General features: G+C 42.8%; 1 long non-coding RNA gene across 2 annotated transcripts in view; it reads right to left on the bottom strand.

The window, feature by feature from the left end:
- LOC147001682 (uncharacterized) overlaps positions 1-16,453 on the bottom strand; it is a 143,879-nt gene that overhangs the window by 37,229 nt on the left and 90,197 nt on the right. The window contains exon 1 of one of the 2 annotated variants that reach the window (XR_015044613.1): positions 5,004-5,083. The exons of the other annotated variant lie outside the window; for it this stretch is intronic. This is a non-coding gene — a long non-coding RNA (uncharacterized LOC147001682). Of the gene's footprint in view, positions 1-5,003; positions 5,084-16,453 lie in introns of those variants that run through there. 2 annotated transcript variants of the gene reach the window in all.

The raw sequence follows: 16,453 nt of genomic DNA, 5'->3' as shown, positions 1-16,453 counted from the left end.
ACTTCAGTGATATGTGGCCTGCTAGGGGAGGATAAGAGTCCATGCTTCTTTTTAGTGATACCTTATTTGGATAGGTATAAGTTTTATCCACTAGTCTCAAAGGTCTCAAAGAGTAGCTCAAAAGCTATTCCAGGTGCTGGACCAAAAATTTTACCACTTGCTTGGAATTGTGTCAGATTATAGCAGAGAACTCATAGCCAAAACTTGTCAAGTAACAGTGGATGATTTCTGAATAGCTGAGAAACTTCATTGTATATGCAGACCTCAGAGTTCTGCTCACATTCAAATGAAGAATAGTTCCCTAATGGAAACGGTACTTAACTCTCAGGAGATTTCCTGGAAGGGTGAATGGGCCTCCTTCTTACTTTGGCCTTTTGTACCCAATGCATGTAGGAATCCATCCCTATAGTATTTGTTTAGAATGCCTCCCCCATTGCTTCCCAATATCAAAGATAATCAGTTAACCAAACTATAAGTATTTCTTTTTCATTGTCCAGGTCCTCCTGTTTCCATAAAGGCTATTCATCAACTCTTTGAGAGACATAGTGGACTTCTGACTTTTCGACCATCATCCTAGCCACCTCTGAGCCTTGTTGTAGTGATACTACTTGGCTGAAATGGTAGCTAAAGACAACACAATCAATTTGAAAAACACTTACATGATCTTTCCACTCTTACACCTGAGAGGTTAGGTGGCATTTTACCATGCATTCAGCAGGCCCATGTCGAAAAGCTAGAAGCCAGAGATGACAATGCCAAACAGTGACCATCCTGAAATTATGGACCCATTAAAATTGAGGTTTCCCCAGACCTGAGCCCTTTCCATTGCCTATCCACCATATTGAGTATTATGTATCTTGTAGTCGACTATGGGATCATAATTCAATGCCCAACAGCCTCAGACTTGGATCTGGGAACATCAGAAGGTAAATATTGGAGAAGGGAGAGCTAATGGGACTACAGAGCAGCAATCCAAGACCCCTGTTGACCTTTGCTCACAGATGCCTACTTTGTCTGGTTCTTTTGGATGAAGAGAGAATGTGGGATTTTAGCTTTTGAAGAAGGGACATAAACTTTACAATTTGATATTCCCCCTGTATCTGAGTTCCTCTATTGCCAAGTACAAGGAAATTTCATTGAAAAAAATCTGATCTTAAAACAGAGCTTTTTTGAAAGCACATATCCTAATATATTGAAACAATGTCTCCTCTCAAGGTATGTGCCCACTAAAAAACATAACCCAACATGCAGAAAATTAAATGAGCAGGAAAATGATTTTGTCCTCTGAAAACCAGAGCAACCTGGGGAATTGGACTATATGTTATATGAATGGACACCAGAAATAGATTTACATTGGAGAACAATCTACCACATGCAAGGATCCTAGAGCTCTAGGTCTTAACGAAGATGAGCTATCCATGTTCAGGCCCTATGAATCTCTCCCCATCCTAAGCACTTGACATGTAGTGAAGCAGAGAGAACTCTCCAGCTTTGGAAGGAGAAGATGACAAAGGGAACCCCTGGGTCAAAAGAGAGAATCCCATTTTTTTTTTTGTAATTAAAACTCCCTTGTTCATGGCAATAGGGAATCTCAGGTACAGGGGGAATATCAAATTTTACAGGCACCTCAGAAACGGGTCTAAATGGGGCAAGCTGGTAAGCCAGTGCACCATGGTAGTTCCCAGTGACATCATCAGTAGTCACATCCCTGGACAATCTCTTGTATCCAGGAGAACCCTTGACTCTTCTGTGATGTCACCATTGTTGTGGTGACACCAAAGGCCTGTAGTGTATTCCTTCAGAACCAATTGGTTTCACAGGCAAGCATGTTGTCCATGCAGCTCACGCTATTTTGGAGGGAAAATACAATACACACAGAGACCAGACTTTGGAGGAATGAGGCCAGCCTTCTGTCATCTTGGGAAGTGGGAAGAAAGAAATGGTCCTGGAGAAGGCACAATATTTCCTGCGCAAAGGTTGGGGAGCTACATTGAGGATGTGGGCTTGAGCTGGTCCTTTCAGGAATAGGGCTTATGATTTGGATCCTCAAAATTCTTCAATCACAGACCCAGAAACAAGAATTTATGATGATTAGTTTGCTGAGAGCTAGGAATTGAGAAACCTGTACATGCTTTGTTAAGAAATTTTAATATCATCCCAAGTGGTAAAAATATGCCCGGAGGAAGCTCTGTGAGGATAACAGAGTGTTGTTCTCAGGATAGAGTGTTGAAGCACTTCATCCTGTTAGAGTTTCCAGTAGGTTATATGAGGATGTGATGGCAAGTACAGAGTGGGATATTCCCCTGCTCATGAATCAAGGTCTCTGACACTTTGGCATTGAGCACACAAGATGAGGACTGATTCACAGTCTGAGGTTAGTGTAGTAATGTGGGAGCTCTCATCATGCATTTTAAGAAGCATGGACAGGTGTTGGCTTATGGGAGATGTTAGGTGTTAATGTTTATGGTCAAACTTTTTTATGCTAAGTAGAACAGACTGCATTGTCAGATAAGAGCTGACAATGCCCTCCAATTATTCTTGCATGGGAGAGCTTATGCATTTCAGGGCGAGGGAAATTGCAATAGGGAGGGAGGAATATGCTTAATGATGGTTTCTGGGAACAGGGATCTAGCTGAGGAGCCCAGCCTGAAGATAGCTTTCCTGCTCTTTCAGGGATTCTCTGTGACTCTAGATTTTCCTCTTCCTCAGACTTCTGTGTGCAACAAAGCATGGTGTCTCCATTCCGTGCCCTATTATCTCTACGAGTTTACTAGTGTTTATCAACTGTTGGAAAGGCATCACCACAAACCTCCACCATCAATAAGCAGGGGCAGAGAATGAAGAGGCTGGAGAAGCTCAAAAGGGATCTCCAGAAGATCAAAAATGAGAGAGACGAACTCCAGGGAATCCTAGTCAATTACACTAACAAGGATTTGAACAACAGGGAGTCATTATGCCCAGTTCTTTGCTGACTGTCTTGGGCCCTCTCTGTTAACCTCAGATTCCCTCATATCACGGGAGACTGCAACACAAGGCTGTTCACACATCCAAATTCATTTTGCTGATTGGAATTTCGACACAGAACTTCAAGTTCAGATAGGAGTGATATGGGTCTTAGGCACTTTTGATTCCTCCAAAAGGAAATCAGAGCCTGTGGTATGAATCTCAGTCTGGGGATAAGGGTAGTAGTGTGTGAGCCCTAATTCTGCATTGTAAAAATCCTATAAAGATGTTGGTTTGTGGGAGATACAAGGTCCTCTCTGTTTATGGCCAATCATGATTGCAGTTTACATGGAGGTAAGTTGGGTCCAACTAGTCCAGTCAACAGCTGGAGGAGCCTGGTCCCACATACTGCCTCTCATGATGACTGGATTGGCTGTAGTTCATCACTGCTTTTCTCAAATTTTGTTCATTATACTCTTAGATAATGTGTGTTTATTTGGAATTCTGATTGTGTTTAATGATGTGGTCTGTGTGTGTGTGTTTGTGTGTGTATGTTCCACTTAAAATCTAGAGTGACTGTGTAGTATGCTGGGGCCTGAGATTTTGCATAACACAGTTTACAGGCAATAATAATGAAGATGCCAGGGAGCCTCACTTTGAGCAGCACAGCACATAACCTCTGTGCTCACCTTAGATGCACACTGGAAACTCCTGGTGTATGTTATAAAGGCTTTTACCTGTAGATAGTGATTATGTCCTTTGAGAATTTATGTAAGCAATAGAACCAAGGATTGACAATTCCTTGTCTACAAACAGATGTGCCATCACAGGTCTATAAGGATGACAAACAGAACTCACCTGTGGAATAGGAACACTCTGGCCGTACAGTCTTATTCTGACAAAGGCTCCAGATTTCAAGATTACAAACCATAAAACTAGAGCAAATCTGTGTGCAGAACACTATTGGCTCATCAAGCCTGGGACGCACCAGGGCATACAGTAGGCACATATTTGTTGTAAGGAATCCCTACAGGAATGAGAAGACAGGATGAAGACACCAAGATCATCCCTCTAAAAAGAAGAGCTGAGAATGTTAACTCATCACCTAATTTGTAGAAAAGTCTGTGCTTTCCCTTTTAACTTCCAGCTATGCATGTGTTTAAAAAGAGAATGAGAAAAGGCACAATGGGGAAATCCCAGCATCTTCAAGAAAACACCATTCTCTTCAATCATAGGAGAGTGGGTTAGGAATGCCTCCCCCACCCACCTGCACAACTCTTCCAGGGAAAACAGAGGCTTTAGAATCTAAAGCACAGACTCACATCTAACCAATGAGAGAGGCATTCTAAGTCAGATCATACCTATCCACAGATACTAAATGATACAATCAGAAAACCTTTTGAGATGCAATCGCCCTCCACCCTACTACCTACTCCCCCTCACTTTCTTTTCTCACACATGGTCTTTTGTAACTCAGGAGGGTCTTGAACTCTGGATCTTCCTGGTTCAGTGTTCCCAGTACCCAGCTTTGAAAGACATTTTTCAAACAATGTTTAACACTAGGTGTCAGACTCTAAACTTCTGAACTTCTAAGACTATCAGAAGCCAATTTACAACTATATAAAAAAGGCACCACTGTGGGTGTGATTGGCCAACACATTCTTGCACATTTCTGCATTTTCTTAAACTTTATTTACATTATGCTCCACCCTTAAAGTTTCCTTCTATTATCTGCAAGCTGGATAACTATCTCACTCTGTCTCTCAAAAATTCCCCCCACGGATGGGAAAAGTTAATTAAGGGCTGGAGGGACATTTCTGGGGTTGTCTGGTTTTGTCCCTAAAAGACACCCAATATCCCTGGACCCCTTGGAGCAGGCAGAGAGAAAGCTCTTAAGAATAGCTTGGCTGCCTGGAAGCCACTGCAGGTCAACTTTTCTGCACTGTCTAGCAGGGTCACCGGTTTTATCTGGGGAAACTCAACTCTTAACTTTAGTTGGGCCACCAGCTGCCCCTTGCCCAGCACCTTCCTGGACCCTATATCCAGGGCTCTCAGCTCACCTGACCACATTGGGATGCTTGAATTCTCCAGGTGCCTCAGCACCGCCACCTCGTGGATGGTGGAGAGCCGCATGCCCTCCTCACTTGTCTGCCTTCACACTTGCTCCAGATTCAAGAAGTGGCCACCTTTCTTCATGTCGCGTGCCTTGAACACCTTCCGTAGGCGCCTTAGCACATCTCCGTCATGCACTCATACTGCTGATAGGCGCGGCTCAGGCTGTCCTTCTCCATGCTGGCTGCAGGCTGCCAGCGGGCACAGTGGAACCGGGGTGCGCACTCGCTGCCTTACAGGCCTCGGGGAGGTAAGGAGTTGGACTCGCGTCAGCCAGGCTAGAAGGAAGGACCTCTGGCGCAGCCTCCAAGAAACTCCGCCTAGCCATGTCGCCGCCCTGAGCCATCACTGCAGGAGAGCTCTGATCCCTCCTCTTCCCCCTCCTCAGTGATTACAGAGTCTGCCCACAATCTCTGCACCTAGGAGGAGGAGACAGGAGGACAAGGAGAAAGTGTGATCAGACTGTCTGGGAGACTTCCACCGGTTTCCACCAGCTCCCCCCCCCTCCCGCCCTGGCTGTCTAATCCGGCCGGGTTTCTCAGAAAAAACAAACAAACAAACAAAAACAAAACAAAAGTTACTTTTCTTCCCCAGCAGGGCTCGTGCAGTCTTATGGAGGAAAAGATTGCTGGGGCACCTCGGGGATAAGCGCTGCGCGGGAAGCAGTAGGATGAGATGGGGCGTGCCTAGCAGCCTAGAGTGTGTCCGGAGCGCGGGGGAGGGGAGGAGCCGGGCACGTCAATGTCGTGGCTCAATATTTATACCTATATCGTTGTTCTCCGCTGCCCTCCCTGACTACGGGGTCCTAATCGTGCAGAGTACGGAGCGACCTGTGGGAATTCAGAAGTTAGAGTGAAAGCACCAGCTGTTCACCCATTTGGGGCTGCAGAATGGAGTTGGGGCTCCTAGGAACCCTAAACCCAATGCTGTGAGTATGTGAGTAGGCGTGGTCAGACATCTACTTGGAGATTGCTTCCTTTCTTTCTACTTTCAGTTTTTCTACAGGGAGACATTTGAAAGGGACTCGCTCTCACAAATGGTCTTTGGGGTAAGGCAAGCTTAGTGGAAGATGAAATTCTGCCTCTGACTTGGAGGGCCTCCCTGGTGGATACTCAGGGAGGACAGACCATCTGGTAGGGGAGGGCTGGGGCTACTAGAGGTGGGAGAGTGAGGGGCCCTGGAAGGGGAGAAGTGTCGTGCCCCCCACACCCACCTCCACCCCCGCACACACACTAAGATCCCAAGGGTGTAGGAAAGGCAGGTCCATCACACTTTCACCCATCCTGTCCTGAAAAATTAACTTCAGGACTTTTCTAGCTAACTGGGACTGGTCCTTAAGTTTTCAACTCATGCACAAGCAACCGCCCTTATGATGGTGGGGGTGGGGGGCAGTAAACATAGGTCTCCCAGGTGTGAGAAGGGGCGGCCCTTGTGTCCCTACTTCTGAGAGTCACAACTCTAAAGCTATAGAGCTTCTTAGGAAATGAATATTCATTTGGGGTTCATAAGAAATCAGGAAACCCAGAGCTATCTGCCTCTCATTTCCTTGAAATACAGCACTGGTGATAACTGTAAAGCAGAAATATTGACTTTCCAGAAAAAGAATTTCGAACTACCCATGTTGAGATTTCCCAGACATGTTGAGACATGGCTTTCTTTTAAGGTAATATTAGTGTGACTACACATTTGGAGCCTTTTGGGTTTTATTTGTTTGAATTTGGAGCGTCGCTATTTTTTTTTATTATAAGCATGTTTTGCCTGCTGCAACCCTCACCTGGTACCAGAAAACCAGCAAAAAGCAAGTGAGCCAGGCGCACGGGGCAGGACCCCACTGGCGCCCAGAGGGGGCTCTAGAAATCCCACCAACACCACATCTGTGCACCAAATGCATGCAATTTCTCCAGAAGCCAGAAGAGGGCATTATGTTCAACCCAGAGAAGCATTAATAGGATTGTTAGATGCCCTCTGGGTCCTCTGGTGGATAAACAAATGTTCTTAATGGAAGAGCCTTCTTTCCTGTCCCTACTCTACATTTCTTCTTTGTCCTTCCAGATTGTGTGATTTTTAATTGAGTAAGATCATCCAAAATCAAAGATAGAAGTTTATGGAGACCCATAGGTTCAGGTGCTTGAAGATGGAATGCTAATTTTCCTAGGTTACCTGACACCCATTCAGAGCTCTTGTGGGTTCAATATAATGCCATAGAATTGTCAAGGTTGAAGCAGATCTGTCACCTCTCATGTAGGATAACACTGCAGACTAGGCATGAAATGACTAATCGATGAAATGCAGAATTGAGAAGTTCCTCAGTGAGTAGAAGTGGACAAAGGAATAAAAATTTAAGGCCAGCTAACCAGTGTTGGGATGAAACTTCAAACTATCCTGAATGGATGGATCCTGAAATAGAGGTCACATGCCAATGGTGGAGAGCATGTCTGTGCAAGGCTAGGAAGGGAGAGCTATGGCTGATATTGATATTAACCACACTAGATCTCAGAGTTTATTGAGGAAGTACTTCTTCCAGTGGATGCTTCATGCTTGTGAAGGTCTCCTGGAAGAGATCTCATTTCTGAGACTGTGAGTCAGAGACTTAATGTGTGAAGGAATTAATCCCCTGGATCCCCAAACTGATGCTGTCAAACCAGGACTTTTAAGCAGAAGCCTGAGAAAGATTCAGGGATGTGTTAAGTTGCTCACTGTCTTTGGACACCATCTCTTTCTAAGCTGATTGTGACACAGAAAGGGACACCTGTAAACACACAGGAAACCAATCATTATCAAGTGATACGGCTCTTCTTGTCCATCTTTTAATTCTCTGGTGGGTCCTGAGCCTTATTTACTTGTAGGTCTTGAGTGTAGTGCTTGGCTGTTTTGGTAAATGCTACCTGTCAGATAGCTTACCTGATATCTAGTAATGCTATTTGTGCAGGTAGATAACAGCTTGACATCAGTCTTTAATTGAGTAAACTGTCCTGAGTTTGCAGTGTGGACTGAGACACTTCCTTTTCTCTTTCAGATAGATATTCCTAGTCTTTAAAGCATTCTGTCAGCCATTTGCAAGGACCAATCTTGTAGCAGCCAAACTGACTATAGAGTCTCAAATTGCCACTTGCCTTGTAGCTGTTGTAGCAGATGAATAAAGTTACAGGCCTGGAATGTAACTCAGGGAGCATGGACATTTATTAGGTTCAATCAAGCACGGGGAGGTCAAAGAGAAGGAAAAATTACCCCATCTCATCCAGACTTGTTGGAGACAAAAAAAAAACTGTGAGGCTCCATGGAGGCTTTTAAAGTCTGCCACCCTCCTCATAGATCCCTCCCAGACTCCATTTATTGCCCTTAATTGAGTAGATATATTCTCTGGGGAAAGTTTTCATAATTCGGGTATAACCCAGAATATAAATACCAATACATTGATCATTAAATTCTGTATCTATGGAGACTGGCTGATGAGATGGCTCATGGATAAAGGTAATGTGACCAGGCATAGAGACCTGAGTTCCTTCCCTGTGACCCACATCATAGGAGAGAAAAAACTCCATAAATTGTCCTCTGACTTTCATGTAGGTGGGGGTGTCAGGTCTTAGCAGCTAAAGTTTCCCACTGCTCACTTACACTGAGAACTCTCCACCTGATACACACAGGTAATTATATGAATCTGTGCTCTATTTCAGAGATTCAGTACTTTTTTATTTTTCTTTTGTTGCCCAGAAGTTAGAGAAACCAAGGAGGCCAGCATCAGACCAACACCTGAAATGCAGTTTAGGGATTATGGATATAGGGAATTTGTAACTGATGTGGTAACCTCATGTGTTGCAAACTGCTCTAAATGGTTTTCAATACATGTGTGGCCAACTGTAGTAGATGCTGTTGTTTCACTGTTGTTTCTTTGTTGCTATAGTTTTGTTTTCTTGTCTACCTCTGATTACTTCAAAGAGACAAAAAAAAAAAAAAAACTGTGATGAAATTTGCACTAATCCCTGAGGCCTGTTGAAGGCTCACTAGATGTCCGAGTCAGCTTTAGTGAGGATGATTTGCCTGGATGATGCACAACTGCTCCAGGTCACCTGTACTGCCATATGCTAATATATTCCTCTGACAAAATAGCAGTTATCAGTGACACAGAGTGAAATGATTTACAGTGCTAGCACTCCTAGGTTTAAGCAGACACCAGTAGCAAAGTACAAAGGACCCAAAGATGGAAGCACATGCCCAGGCTTACAACAGTAGGCTTTGAAACGATTAAATTGACCTGGGAGTAGGCAGTGGAATGTGAGGTGCAGGCAGAGGCCTAGTACAGAGTGTCTGAGTTTTCCAGGTAGAAGGTATTCCCACTACTAGAAGGTCTTTGGATCTGTGGTCTAGGCAGCATAAGGAGAGTGATGAAAGTCACTGTCTTGTGAATTTACTGCTGAGACAATTGCTTTCTCTTCTGAATATACACAGTGGAGTTGGCTCAAGGTTAAGAAGAAACAGCCATTGCTGTAGTTCATTCCTCTGAAGAACATTCTCCTTCTCTTTTCAGCCCACATAGATTAATCATGTACAACCTTGTTCCATGGACACTCACATGACAGGGATATGGTCCTACTTTCCTGTTATGTGTACCAGAAGATCACTTTACAATGGCCCAATGATCTAGTTCAATCTTACAAGACATAACAATCTAACCTAGTATGGTGGCACTTGCGTTTAATGCCAGGAAAGGTACAGGCAGACAGAATGCTATGAAATCAATGCAGTCTAAACAGTTGGTGGAGATTATGTTTTTTATTCGGGATCAAGTCAAATAAGTTTCTGAGGTTTGAAGGTTTTAGGTTTACCAGTTAATGGGACTTTGTACTTGTAGGAGGGGATAATGCAAATATTCACAGATAAATTGTGGAACCCAGACCTTCATTCAGCACCAAGGCAAGTGCATCCAGGGGACTAATGGATAATCTGCTTTGGGGATTCTGCCTAGCCTAACAGAAGAGTGCTAAACGTAGTTATTATAAGGAAATACTCCCACCAGTTCATATACAGTAAGATGCATAACCCACATTTGGATGGGTTTTTTGGCACCATGTATTTCCATTCATGATGTGGGTACATGGTGTCAGGAGACACAGAAGAAGGCCTCATATCCCTTGAAAATGGAGTTACTGACATCTCACAACATTGCTTGTAATCCCAGCACTTGGGAGAGGAGGTCAGAATCAGTTCAGGAGCATCCTTGACTACATAAGAAATTTTAAGTCACCTTTATTACTCTAAGAACTTCATTGAGTTTCCATCTGTTGCTATGTATTGTAATGCTAAATTCTGTTCCTAGGAAGGTCTGGAACTAGGAGAGAATTCTCCTATCAAAAAATTTTGTTGTGCAAATATTGTTGCTTAATTTAAAACCATTGGTTAAATAAAACTGACTACTGGTATTTAATGGAGGCAGTAGACATATGTGAGTTTTTAGTTATCTGGTTGTGGGTGGAGAACTGAAAGATAAGAGGAGAAATTAGAAAAAAAGAGAAAAGGTACCATGGAGGAGAGGTACCCTGTGTGCATATGGAGGAGAAACAGCAAGTATTTGGGTGCACCACTGGGGAGGTACCCAGGTGAGCTGGTAGAAAAGCAGATTAGGGGTGACCAAACTCACAGTAATTGTCTCTGTTTTTTTTTTTAATTTTTTTCTCGGTCCCCATTTTCTCTGTGCTGCTCCATGACCCATCAGCCACAGCGCCTGACCTGCAGAACCCTTCCCCGTGCTTCTTGTCTGACCTGAAATGGTTCTTTTGGGGTGCCACTTTGTTACAAGAATTTGGCTCCCCAGTGGCTGTGGAGGCCAGCAGTGACTGTATATCAGGAGCATGCTTCAGTGAGAAATTAGATTAGGCAAAAATCTAAGACCTTTTCCAAATATTCATCAGCTCTGTATCTGAGTGACTCACTTGGCATTGACAGGGCTCTAATCCAGCAGGACTCCACCTGTCCAAACTTACCCCCTCCTCCTTCCGGGTTTCCCTCAGCCCGTAGCCACATTCCTGAAGTCTCATGTAAGCCTTGCTCATTTTTAACCATTTCCTTCAAGCCATTATGATTACCTTCACCACTTTCCAGCTGAAAGTGGAATGTCCTGAAACAGATGGCAATGTCCTTCTAGAGACTGCTATCTGCAGCTAGCAGCATGACCTTTGAACCTGTCCTAAGTGTGACTGTTCTAGCACCTGGAGCTCCTGAATCATGATCCACATTTAACAGGGTCCCCTTGTGATCCTCCACACCTGAAGCTGGCGCTACATGTGGGCTCTGCAGTCAGTCCTACCTACTCACTGGCTCATTATTTTTTTTTAATATTTTTTATTACATATTTTCCTCAATTACATTTCCAATGCTATCCCAAAAGTCCCCCATACCTCCCCTCCTTCCCTACCCACCCATTCCCATTCTTTTGGCCCTGGCATTCCCCTGTATTGGGGCATATAAAGTTTGCAAGTCCAATGGGCCTCTCTTTCCAGTGATGGCCGACTAGGCCATCTTTCTATACATATGCAGCTAGAGACAAGAGCTCCGGGGTACTGGTTAGTTCATCATGTTGTTCCCCCTATAGGGTTGCATATCCCTTTAGCTCCTTGGGTACTTTCTCTAGCTTCTCCATTGGGAGCCCTGTGATCCATCCACTAGCTGACTGTGAGCATCCACTTCTGTGTTTGCTAGGCCCCAGCATATTCTCACAAGAGACAGCTATATCTGTATCCTTTCAGCAAAATCTTGCTAGTGTATGCAATGGTGTCAGCGTTTGGAAGCTGATTATGGGATGGATCCCTGGATATGGCAGTCTCTAGATGGTCCATCCTTTCATCACAGCTCCAAACTTTGTCTCTGTAACTCCTTCCATGGGTGTTTTGTTCCCAATTCTAAGAAGGGGCACAGTGTCCACACTTTGGTCTTCATTCTTCTTGAGTTTCATGCGTTTGGAGGAGAAACAGCAAGTATTTGGGGTGCACCACTGGGGAGGTAGCCAGGTGAGCTGGTAGAAAAGCAGATTAGGGGTCACCAAACCCACAGTAATTGTCTCTGTTTTTGTTTTTTTTAACACGGGGTTTCTCTGAATATCCCTGGCTGTCCTGGAACTCACTTTGTAGATCAGGCTGGCCTCAAACTCAGAAATCCTGCCTCTGCCTTGCAAGTGCTGGGAGTAAAAGTGTGCACCACCACCTCACAGTAATTGTCAAAGTCAAATGATATAAGCATAGTCTGAGTCATTTGTTTGGAAGCAAGTCCAGATGAGCTTAAATTGGTTCTACTGAAACTTTGTATCAAAAAAGAAGGTGATGGGGAAGGAGTAGAGCTTTGCCTGGAGGTGAAGGGAGAGAATACCATGAAGAAAATGATCAAAGACATACTTGAACAGAAAGTCTCCAAGAGCCAGTGGGTGTGCATTTTTTCATTGAATTATTTATTTATTTCCATCTGATCACAGTCCCTCCTTCTCTTCCCAGTCAGAATCAATGTCCCAATCCCCCCCCCACACAATTCCCTATCCCCTTCTCCCCAGAGAAATTGACCCTCCTTTTTTCCCCTGTAACAACTCACCCGGCACATCAAGTTGCATCAGGAATAAGTGCATCCTCTCTCACTGAGCACAGACAGGGCAGCCCAGCTAGGGAAAAGAGATCTAAAGGCAGGTAACAGAGTCTAAATCCGAGGCAGCACCCACTCCAGTTGTTAGTCGCCCACATGAAGACCAAGCTGCATATCTGTTTCATTTATGAAAGGGTCCTAGTTCAAATGCCTACGTGGTGTTGGCTCATGGTTCAGTCTCTGTGAACCCCTAAGGGTTCATATTAATTGACTCTGTAGGTCCTCTTGTGGCTTCCTAACCCTTCTGGCTACTACAACCCTTCCACCAACACTTCCACATGAATCTCAGACCACAGCCTAATGTTTGCCTGTGGGTCTCTGCATTTTTACATTTAAATGGTGATGGAGATAGCATGCAACTAGAGAGACTGCCCACAACAGGTCAAAATGGAAACCTCTCAGCAGCCTGCAGCAGCTACTTGTAAAAAAGGATGGTGTCTGTGGTCTTGAGAAGCAGGAGACACATTCCTCCTGGGTACCTGCAATTTGAAATAAGGGCTTGCCTGTTGTAGGCTGAGATAGAAACATCTCAATAGCCTGTGGAAGCTCTTCATACTAAAATGTAATTCCGCTTTATCTTAACCTTAGTCCTATACAATCACTGTATAGAATTCATAACTGCTTTTCAGCTGGCCTAGATGTATATAATTATTTTATTATATCTGAATTTCCTGTTTCTTTTTTCTTCTTCTCTAGTGTAGTCTGTGAAACTCGATGTTTCTTGATGTAATGATTCTTAAACTATGAAAAAATTGAGATATAAGCGCTCAGTACAGCACAGATCAAAATGTCCCAGGCGTATGCTGTGTGTTCTCATCTTGGAAACAATGTAATAATAACTGAGTAATGGTAGTTCCAGATTAATGCATAACTTTCAAAGACATTTTAAAGAAATTATTAGAAATTTAAATAGAGACAACATTTGGACCCGAGAAATGTAAAAGTTATTGATGTTCTGAAATTAGTTTCACACAACATTTGAGAGTAGTCCTGAATAATAAAGTATGGAATATGTCATATGCTATATGCCAGTCAAACTAAGTCAAAACACTGGGACTCTTACAAGGATTATTGTGTGCAATGTACAGAATCAGAAAGCTAGGAGAAGTACTCAGTTAAGGGTTAAGTACCTCTGACCCATCCAGTGCTTTGGTAGAGGATTTCCCATGAGAGCCCTAACATGCAAAGCAGGGGTTGGATCTCCAGTACACACCAGCTACTCAAATGGATACCATGTTTCCTATTATAAAGAAATGGAGGACTCCATTCAGGCACCATCTGGGAAGGCTCTTTCTCATTTTCGAAGCCACTACAATTGCAAGATTTTATCTTGGCTCCAGCTCCATTGTCTTATGCAAGTATTCTCTGCATTGCCCACTTTCCTGTGGTAGTGTCAGTGATGGGCTCTGCACTATGATTTGTCCCTGTTACCTGGTGTTGCTGCTCCCAAAACCTGCTTCTCTTATCACAAGAGAAACTTCAAATCACATTCTAAACTGCTTTGGCTCTGAAAGGAAATGGGTGCTTCTACTTATTTACAACAAAGTAAACATATCTCAAGAAACACTTTCTATAGGTATGATCCATTCCACTAATATAGCACACATGGAAGGACAAAAGTGCATATCAGGGGATGAGAGATAGCTCTTCATTTGAGAATATGTTTCTCAAAATACCCACATGTCATCTAACAGTCCTTTGTCATTTTAGTTCCAGGTGAAACCCCATAACTTCTTCTGGCCTTTTGGAATGGCATGCAAAAGTTGCACAGACCTACAGAAGGCAAATCATGCATAAATATAAAATAATTCCAAATAACAAGCAGAATCACCATGGGGGGGGTGGTGAAGAAGGAGAAAACTCATAGAGCATATGGGCCTGGATTTTGTCTCAGCTTTTAAAAACATTTGTATACTGAATACTGAACTACACACTGTGTTTGTGTTAAAAACCCAAAAAGGAACCAAATGTATTGTCAAGCACAAAATTCACTCTCATAACAAAGAAAAACAAAAAAAATAACCAAAAAATGATAAATCCCTACTCGAAAGGTCCTAAATATGAATATCTCTAGTAGTAGTTACCACTGGTAGAACATTTGAAGGAAAGCAGAAGCATACATATCTGTGTTTTCTGAGAGCTTTTATATTCCCTTAGAATATGTTTTTATTTCCTGAAAGACATTTCAGAAATACTGATATATTTCCCATTAATTTGTTCAACACTATCATCCACAGTATTTTAGCAGCAGCTAAATATTTGACATGCAAGGATACAGCATGGATAATTTTTCCATCTTGAAGTTGGAATTCATAGAGTTGTACACACTAGACACACTGAATGTACAATCTATTCCTTTTGTAGCTCAATCAGGCTAGGAAGTCATTATGGAACCCAAGCCCCTTAAGTATATCCATCTGTGTCTGATATGTGTGAGATTTCAGTAGGATGATACCACATCTGAATAAAGAAGTTTCTTAAGAGTGAAGAGTTGGAGATCACTGTTTTATTCTTAGAATATATCCAATTTACTCAATAGAAACTAAAAGTGGGCAGTCAATATGTACAGTGTATAGCCTTATCAAAATATTAAATCAATTACAAAACAAAACAACAGCAAAGAAACAAACAAAAAAACTTCTAATGAAACAAAAGAAAACCAAATAACAAAATTAATCAAAGCTCAAACCAAAATCTAAAAACAAGAATTGTGCTAAAGAGCCTTCTTTGGCTGTTATTTTGCAGCACAGACTTACAGCCCATGACTGTCCTTGGCAACACAGATGAAAATAAGTTACTTCTGGTAACAATCTTTACAAGAGAAAATTAAGTAGGTCTCCTTTTTTGGAATATGGGTTTGAAGAATAAGGACACCCAACACTAAACAGAAAACATGTTACAGATTTGGGCTCAAAGTCTTTGCGATTTTGTAGAATGATTTTGTAATTTTCCTTGATGACCTATCAGGACAAGAAAAATTTACACTCTCAGAATCTTCCTTTTTTCCCAGCAGCTCTTGATGTGTCTCAGCACATGTCTGAATCCCTCTACATGCTCACTCTTGCTGAGCCAGAACCCAGATGAAATTAATAGCTATTCATTGCAAGGAAACAAAAGTAAAGGAAGAAAATGCAACAGATGATAGCCATGATTACTAGGGATGAGATGAAATATTTGTTTTGCACATGCAGAGATGCCCCTATAGAAGTTATCTTCAAAGGATACCTTGTTCTGGTCTGTTCCATGTTCCAGTTTCTGCTGGAGTATTTCACACCAAGTGTAGGAAGAAACAACGGCCTGATTACGATTTGTCAATTCAGCTCTCCATCCCACACTAGATCTATTAAGCTGGATAATATATTATGACCTATCGTTGGCTGAGGTCATTCCCTGCATCCCCATCATTGGCCGAGGTCATTCCCTGCATCCCCAAGTGTCATAGAGCACCTAGGCTTGGAATTATTTCTCAGCTTTTAAAAACTGCTAGAAACTGAGCTGTGAACTACACATTGTACTGGAGTTTAAAAGAAAAACACTATATTACTCCAATAGTCCAGGTATAATATATTGAAAACTAACATTGTAGGAATGCCCAAATCTGAGTTCAAGAGAGATGTGAACAACCTAGAAAATCATGTGGATTCCATATGGGGAACCTGCCTAGAATTGATTCGAAGATTATGATTATTTCTCTAGTGCAGGATCCTGACAGGGTACCACTCATCAACCCCTATATCTGGAAATAACCAGAGAAAACATATCACATGAAATCTACAGG

This window comes from Mus caroli, unplaced genomic scaffold (assembly GCF_978045245.1).
Source record: "Mus caroli unplaced genomic scaffold, Mus_caroli_1 scaffold_12, whole genome shotgun sequence".
In the NCBI taxonomy this organism is placed as follows: domain Eukaryota; kingdom Metazoa; phylum Chordata; class Mammalia; order Rodentia; family Muridae; genus Mus; species Mus caroli.
The sequence above is the reverse complement of the archived record's forward strand: the minus strand, read 5'-3'. Positions and strand labels throughout refer to the sequence as shown.